Genomic DNA, 9,607 nt, shown 5'->3' on the forward strand with positions numbered 1-9,607 from the left:
CATCGCAGCCCCAAACTTTAAGAAACGACAACTTTGGTTTCCTACCAAAGCATAGTTCATAAGGTGTCGTCTCAACGGATTTTGATGGTGCCCTATTTAACGTGAATGCGGCCGTCTCTAAAGCATAACCCCAAAACGATAGCGGTAAATCGGTAAGAGACATCATAGATCGCACCATATCTAGTAAAGTACAATTACGACGTTCGGACACACCATTACGCTGTGGTGTTCCGGGAGGCGTGAGTTGTGAAACTATTCCGCATTGCTTCAAATGTAAACCAAACTCGTAACTCAAATATTCTCCTCCAAGATCAGATCGTAGAAACTTTATTTTCTTGTTACGATGATTTTCAACTTCAATCTGAAATTCTTTGAACTTTCCAAACATTTCAGACTTATGTTTCATTAAGTAAATATACCCATATCTGCTCAAATCATCTGTGAAGGTGAGAAAATAATGATATCCGCCACGAGCCTCAACATTTATTGGACCGCATACATCAGTATGTATGATTTCCAACAAATCAGTTGCTCTCTCCATTGTACCGGAGAATGGTGTTTTAGTCATCTTGCCCATGAGGCATGGTTCGCAAGTACCAAGTGATTCATAATCAAGTGATTCCAAAAGTCCAGCAGTATGGAGTTTCTTCATGCGCTTTACACCAATATGACCTAAACGGCAGTGCCACAAATAAGTTGCACTATCTTTATCAACTCTGCATCTTTTGGCTTCAACATTATGAATATGTGTGTCACTACTATCGAGATTCATCAAAAATAGACCATTTTTAAAGGTGCATGACCATAAAAGATATTACTCATATAAATAGAACACCCATTATTCTCAGATTTAAATGAATAACCGTCTCGCATCAAACAAGATCCGGATATAATGTTCATGCTCAACGCTGGCACCAAATAACAATTATTTAGGTCTAAAACTAATCCCGAAGGTGGATGTAGAGCTAGCGTGCCGACGGCGATCACATCGACTTTGGAACCATTTCCCACGTGCATTATCACCTTCTCCTTAGCCAGTGTCCACTTAATCTGTAGTCCCTGTTTCGAGTTGCAAATATTAGCAACAGAACCAGTATCAAATACCCAGGTGCTACTGCGAGCTCTGGTAAGGTACACATCAATAACATGTATATCACATATGCCTTTGTTCACCTTGCCATCCTTCTTATCTGCCAAATACTTGGGGCTGTTCCGCTTCCAGTGACCAGTCTGCTTGTAGTAGAAGCACTCAGTCTCAGGCTTAGGTCCATACTTGGGTTTCTTCTCCTGAGCAGCAACTTGTTTGCTGTTCTTCTTGAAGTTCCCCTTCTTTTTCCCTTTGCCCTTTTTCTTGAAACTGGTGGTCTTATTGACCATCAACACTTGATGCTCCTTCTTGATTTCTACCTCCGCATCTTTTAGCATTGAGAAGAGCTCGGGAATTGTCTTTTCCATCCCTTGCATATTATAGTTCATCACGAAGCTCTTGTAGCTTGGTGGTGGTGATTCAAGAATTCTGTCAATGACGCTATCATCCGGAAGATTAACTCCCAGTTGAATCAAGTGATTGTTATACCCAGACATTCTGAGTATATGCTCACTGACAGAACTATTCTCCTCCATCTTGCAGCTATAGAACTTATTGGATACATCATATCTCTCAATCCGGGCATTTGCTTGAAATATTAACTTCAACTCCTGGAACATCTCATATGCTCCACGATGTTTCAAAACGTCGTTGAAGTCCCGGTTCTAAGCCATAAAGCATGGCACACCGAACTATTGACTAGTCATCAGCTTTGCTCTGCCAGACGCTCACAACATCTGGTGTTGCTCCTGCAGCAGGTTTGGCACCCAGCGGTGCTTTCAGGACGTAATTCTTCTGTGCAGCAAGAGGATAATCCTCAAGTTATGGACCCAGTCCGTGTAATAGCTACCATCATCTTTCAACTTTGCTTTCTCATGGAACGCATTAAAATTCAACGGAACTACAACACGAGCCATCTATTTACAACAAACATAGACAAGCAAAATACTATCAGGTACTAAGTTCATGATAAATTTAAGTTCAATCTATCATATTACTTAAGAACTCCCACTTAGATAGACATGTCTCTAATCATCTAAGTGATCACGTGATCCAAATCGACTAAACCATAACCGATCATCACGTGAAATAGAGTAGTTTTCAATGGTGAACATCACTATGTTGATCATATCTACTATATGATTCACGCTCGACCTTTCGGTCTCAGTGTTCCGAGGCCATATCTGCATATGCTAGGCTCGTCAAGTTTAACCTGAGTATTCTGCGTGTGCAAAACTGGCTTGCACCCGTTGTAGATGGACGTAGAGCTTATCACACCCGATCATCGCATGGTGTCTGGGCACGACGAACTTTGGCAACGGTGCATACTCAGGGAGAACACTTTTATCTTGAAATTTAGTGAGAGATCATCTTATAATGCTACTGTCAATCAAAGCAAGATAAGATGCATAAAAGATAAACATCACATGCAATCAATATAAGTGATATGATATGGCCATCATCATCTTGTGCTTGTGATCTCCATCTCCGAAGCACCATCATGATCACCATCGTCACCGGCGCGACACCTTGATCTCGCCAACTATTGCTTCTACGACTATCGCTACCGCTTAGTGATAAAGTAAAGCAATTACAGGGCGATTGCATTTTATACAATAAAGCGACAACCATATGGCTCCTGCCAGTTGCCGATAACTCGGTTACAAAACATGATCATCTCATACAATAAAATATAGCATCATGTCTTGACCATATCACATCACAACATGCCCTGCAAAAACAAGTTAGACGTCCTCTACTTTGTTGTTGCAAATTTTACGTGGCTGCTACGGGCTGAGCAAGAACCGTTCTTACCTATGCATCAAAACCACAACGATAGTTCGTCAAGTTAGTGTTGTTTTAACCTTCGCAAGGACCGGGCGTAGCCACACTCGGTTCAACTAAAGTTGGAGAAACAGACACCCGCTAGTCACCTGTGTGCAAACGGCGGTAAAACCAGTCTCACGTAAGCGTACGCGTAATGTCGGTCCGGGCCACTTCATCCAACAATACCGCTGAACCAAAGTACGACATGCTGGTAAGCAGTATGACTTTTATCGCCCACAACTCACTTGTGTTCTACTCGTGCATAAAACATCAATGCATAAAACCTAGGCTCGGATGCCACTGTTGAGGAACGTAGTAATTTCAAAAAAATTCCTACGCACACGTAAGATCATGGTGATGCATAGAAACGAGAGGGGAGAGGGTGGTCCACGTACCCTCATAGACCTAAAGCGGAAGCATTAGAACAACACGGTTGATGTAGTCGTACGTCTTCATGATCCGACCGATCGAAGTACCGAACGTACGGCACCTCCGAGTTCAGCACACGTTCAGCTCGATGACTATCCCCGGACTCCAATCCAGCAGGGTGACGGGGATGAGTTCCGTCAGCACAACAGCATGGTGACGGTGATGATGTTCTACCGACGCAGGGCTTCGCCTAAGCACCGCTACGATATGATCGAGGTGGAATATGGTGGAGGGGGGCACCGCAGACGGCTAAGGAACAATCACGAAGATCAACTTGTGTGTCTATGGGGTGCCCCCCTCCTCCGTATATATAGGGGGGAAGAGGAGAGGGCCGACCAAGGGGGTGGCGCGCCCTAGGAGGGGGAAACCTACTCCAAGTAGGTTTGCCCCTCCCTTTCCTAGTCCAAGAAGGAGCGGGAAGGAAGGAGTGGGAGAGGGGAAAGGCAAGGGGGGCGCCCCCCTTGTCCTATTTGGACTCAAGGGGAGGGGGCGCGCCTCTTGCCCTGGTCGGCCCCTCTCTCTCTCCACTAGGGCCCAACAAGTCCCATTAGTTCCCGGGAGGGGTTCCGGTAACCCCCGGTACTCCAATATATATCTGATAACCCCCGGAACTTTTCCGGTGTCCGAATATAGTCGTCCAATATATCAATCTTTATGTCTCGACCATTTTGAGACTCCTCGTCATGTCCGTTATCACATCCGGGACTCCGAACAACTGTCGGTACATCAAAATTCATAAAACTCATAATATAACTGTCATCGTAACGTTAAGCATGCGGACCCTACGGGTTCGAGAACTATATAGACATGACCTAGAACTGTTTCTGGTCTATAACCAATAGCAGAACCTGGATGCTCATATTGGCTCCTACATATTCTACGAAGATCTTTATCGGTCAAACCGCATAACAACATACGTTGTTCCCTTTGTCATCGGTATGTTACTTGCCCGAGATTTGATCGTCGGTATCTCAATACCTAGTTCAATCTCGTTACTGGCAAGTCTTTTTACTCGTTACGTAATGCATAATTCTGTAACTAACTCATTAGCTACCTTGCTTGCAAGGCTTATAGTGATGTGCATTACCGAGAGGGCCCAGAGATAGCTCTCTGACAATCGGAGTGACAAATCCTAATCTCGAAATAGGTCAACTCGACAAGTACCTTTGGAAACACCTGTAGAGCACCTTTATAATCACCCAGTTACTTTGTGACGTTTGGTAGCACACAAAGTGTTCCTCCGGTAAACGGGAGTTACATAATCTCATAGTAATAGGAACATGTATAAGTCATGAAGAAAGCAATAGCAACAAACTAAACGATCAAGTGCTAAGCTAACTGAATGGGTAAAGTCAATCACATCATTCTCCTAATGATGTGATCCCGTTAATCAAATGACAACTCATGTCTATGGCTAGGAAACTCAACCATCTTTGATTTACGAGCTAGTCAAGTAGAGGCATAATAGTGACACTATGTTTGTCTATGTATTCACACATGTATCATGTTTCCGGGTAATACAATTCTAGCATGAATAATAAACATTTATCATGATATGAGGAAATAAATAATAACTTTATTATTGCCTCTAGGGAATATTTCCTTCAGTTTGGTAATATCATATGTGGATGGACTAGTGCTTGGGTACTGCCCTTTCTTGGACAAGCATCCCACTTATCATTCATCACTATTGCAAGCATCCTCAACTACAAAAGAAGTATTAAGGTAAACCTAACCATAGCATGAAACTAGTGGATTCAAATCAGCCCCTTACGAAGCAACACATAAACTAGGGTTTAAGCTTCTGTCACTCTAGCAACCCATCATCTACTTATTACTTCCCAATGCCTTCCTCTAGGCCCAAATAATGGTGAAGTGTCATGTAGTCGATGTTCACATAACACCACTAGAGGAGAGACAACATACATCTCATCAAAATATCGAACGAATACCAAATTCACATGACTACTAATAGCAAGACTTCACCCATGTCCTCAGGATCAAACGTAACTAGTCACAAAGCATATTCATGTTCATGATCAGAGGAGTATTAATGTGCATTAAGGATCTGAACATATGATCTTCCACCAAGTAAACCAACTAGCGTCAACTACAAGGAGTAATCAACACTACTAGCAACCCAAAGGTACCAATTTGTGGTTTTGATACAAGATTGGATACAAGAGATGAACTAGGGTTTTGAGAGGAGATGGTGCTGGTGAAGATGTTGATGGAGACTGGCCCCCTCCCGACGAGAAGATCGTTGGTGATGACGATGGTGATGATTTCCCCCTCCCGGAGGGAAGTTTCCCCGGCAGAACAGCTCCGCCGGAGCCCTAGATTGGTTCCGCCAAGTTTCCGCCCCATGGTGGCGGAGTTTCGTCCCGTGAGCTTGCTTATGATTTTTTCCAGGGTAAAAGCCTTCATATAGCAGAAGATGGGCACCGGAGGGCCACCAGGGGGGCCACGAGACAGGGGGCGCGCCCAGTAGGGGGGCGCCCCCCACCCTCGTGGCCAGGGTGTGGGCCCCTCTGGTACTTTCTTTGCTCAATAATTCTTAATAATTCCAAAAATGACTTGCGTGAAGTTTCAGCACTTTTGGAGCTGGGCAGAATAGGTTTCCAATATTTGCTCCTGTTCCAGCTAGAATCCCAGCTGCCGACATTCTCCCTCTTCATGATAAACCTTGTAAAATAAGAGAGAATAGCCATCAGTATTGTGACATAACGTGTAATAACAGCCCATAATGCAATAAATATCGATATAAAAGCATGATGCAAAATGGACGTATCAACTCCCCCAAGCTTAGACCTCGCTTGTCCTCAAGAGGAAGCCGATATCAAAAAATATGTCCACATGTTTAGAGATAGACTTGTCGATAAAAATAAAATGCGGACATGAGGACATCGTGATCATTCTTATAACAGCAACATATATAGATTTTTTCATATGATTTCTCATGCTCAAGTAACAATCTATTCACAATGTCAAGTATGGATCATAAACTTCATTGAGAACTAGCAAACTATAATCTCAGTCACTGAATCAATTGCAATTTATCATAACATCAGAAAGAGTCAAGAATGGAGCTTTCCAGCAAGTCTACATACTCAACTATCATATAGTCTTCTACAATTGCTAACATTAATGCAATACTTATGGTTATGGAGTTTTAATCAGACACTGAGAAAGATAGGGGCTTATAGTGTTGCCTCCCAATGTATTCACCTATGGGTGATGTCAACAATAATAGTTCATGCTAACTTACATCCAATTGGATATATATATTAGGGTCTTTCCAACAAGAGGTGCTTGCCAAAGGATAAAATGGAAAAGGGAAAGGTGAAGATCACCATGAATCTTGCATAAAGTAAAAGACATAAAGTAAAAGATAGGCCCTTCGCAGTGGGAAGCAGAGGTTGTCATGTGCTTTTATGGTTGGATGCACAAAATCTTAATGCAAAAGAACGTCACTTTATATTGACACTTGTGATATGAACCTTTATTATGCAGTCCGTCTCTTTTAATACTTCCATATCACACGATCGTATAAAGCATATTTTCTCCGCACTAATAAGTCATACATATTTAGAGAGCAATTTTTATTGCTTGCAACATGACAACTTACTTGAAGGATGTTACTCAATCCATAGGTGGGTATGGTGGACTCTCATGGAAAAACTTGGTTTAAGGATATTTGGAAGCACAAGTAGTATCTCTACTTGGTGCAAGGAATTTTTAGCTAGCATGAGGGGGAAAGGCAAGCTCAACATGTTGGACGATCCATGACAATATACTTTAACTAAGATGTGAGAAAACATAACCCATTACGTTGTCTTCCTTGTCCAACATCAACTCTTTAGCATGTCATACTTAATGAGTGCTCACAATTAAAAAATATGTCCAAGATAGTATATTTGAATGTGAAAACCTCTCTTTATTTATTACTTCCTATTAATTGCAACGATGACCAAAACTATGTTTGTCAACTCTCAACAACTTTTATGTCTCATACTCTTTATATGTGAAGTCATTACTATCCATAAGTTCAATATGAACTCTTTTATTTCTTTTTAGTCTTTCTAATTCCTCAAGATCATATCAAGATAGCAGAGCCCTTGACTCAACACTAATCTTTATTATAGATAGCTCACAGACTCGATTACATAGAAGGATCACAAAGAAAAACTCAAAACTAATTCATACCAAAACTTTATTCTACTAGATCTAGATATTACTAAAAGGATTGAACTAAGTAAAACGGTAAAGATAAGAGTTTGATGGTGATACGATACCGGGACAACTCCCCCAAGCTTGGCAGTTGCCAAGGGGAGTGCCCATACCCATGTGATTATGTCCTCGGAGGTGGTGAAGAAGGAGTTGTTGATGATGTAGGCTTTCTCCTCAACTTGCGCTTGAGAATGGAATTTTGCTCCCTTAGATCATCGATCTCCCGCTCGAGGCTTAATATCCTTTTGCATAGTTCCTGTTTGTTTTCCTGCAAGAGACGAAAAGGGATAAACTAGATCTTGGGCTTCTTTGCCATATCACGGAGGCTTGACTTATTAAACTCCACATGCATGTCCCCAGGTTGAGGTAAAGGGACTTCTTCTTCGTCTGAGCTCGTCTCCTCCTTTCCCTTAGGCTCATAGTCTTCTTCTTCCTCAGTGGTCCAGCCCCAATGATCCAATTCCCCGTAGACTTTACGGTCTGCAAGGTAATCAGCCACATAGCTTTCTCCTTCCGAATCCTGGGACGACATACTGCTCTAATCTGTGGCAGAAACAGCTCGAAACGAAAATCAAAGATTTTTGCGTGATACGGTGGACAAAACCTTCGGGAGGTTATATAATGAATTTTTACCGACCAAAAGAAGTAACATGCAAGAAAACGGTGTCCGGAAGGCACATGAGGTGCCCACGAGGCAGGGGGGCGCGCCCAGTAAGGGTGGGCGCGCCCTCCACCCTCGTGGAGGCCTCGTGTCCTTCCTGGATTACTTGTTACACCCAACCATTTTGGTCAATTGTGAATTAAATACGTCCTAGTATTTGAGAAATTGATTTGGTACAATTTTGCAACAAATATATTATAGGTCCTTCACAAAAAACTCATTTTGGGCACTCGAAAAATGGAAAATGAATTTTTCGTCCAAAGAAAATGAAAACTTCCTTAGGCAACATTGTCTGCCATTCGAAGATGCATCCTTGTGCATAATATGAGATCATTTGAACAAACTATGTCATGAATGTGGCCATAAGATTGATCATTGGGCTTGCAAGCCATGAATCTTCACACTTGATAGCTCGTTTCTGAGAACATTTTTTTAAAATAATTGGCGTATTACAAGTTTATAATTTTTGCTGGTAACTTGGCCACATAAAACGAAACTATGCGAAGGTTTTCCAATTTTTTATTTTTTTATGCCCGTTTTAAAATGCGGTCAAAACAGCGGGAATAACTGTTCCTAGTTAGTGGTTGAATCTTGAAATCTTTTTGGCGTTTCTCTGATTAAATAGATACTTATGTACCTAGAAATAATTTTTGGAAAAAATAAAGAGCAAACTACGAGGTAGTTACAGTTCAAATTTGACCCGCTTCCAGCTGAATCGGCGAAAATTTGTCTTTTTCACGAGAGGTAGATCGAAACTTTTTATACCCAACGATTTCATCAATTGTGCATTAAATATGTTCTAGTATTTTAGAAAATTAATTTGGTAAAAATTTGTAATAAATATATGATAGGTCCTTCACAAAAGAACTCATTTTGGACACACGATAAATGAAAAAATGAATTAAAAAAGTCATTTCTCATAACTCTTTATAAAAATATTTGTCTTATTTCAATTTGTGATTATTCCTGAAAACTAAATTCAAATTTGCTGACACAATGCGAAGTTTTTTTTTTCAATTTTTCTGGTCATGATAAAACAGCTAACATGATTTAGCACCTTACTTTTAGTCGATTACGATCAATTTAAATGGTCAAAATATCATACCTGTATACTGCGTTTTGATTGGTCAGAGGCCTCTCACGCGGATCGTGGATAATCACCGTCGGATGCTCCTGGATCCAACGGCCCGCACGTCGCCCGTCTCACCCACGTCCCGCACTCCTCCTCTCGCACCCTTCTCTCCCTCACACTGACGCCCCTCTCTCCTCTCCCTCACTCTGATCTGATCTGAATCCACCGCCGCCCACCGTCGCCCACCCCCACCACCGCCCACTGTCACCCACCCCCTCCGCCGCCCACCCCCACCGTCGAC

Source organism: Triticum aestivum, chromosome 3B (genome assembly GCF_018294505.1).
Source record: "Triticum aestivum cultivar Chinese Spring chromosome 3B, IWGSC CS RefSeq v2.1, whole genome shotgun sequence".
NCBI lineage: Eukaryota > Viridiplantae > Streptophyta > Magnoliopsida > Poales > Poaceae > Triticum > Triticum aestivum.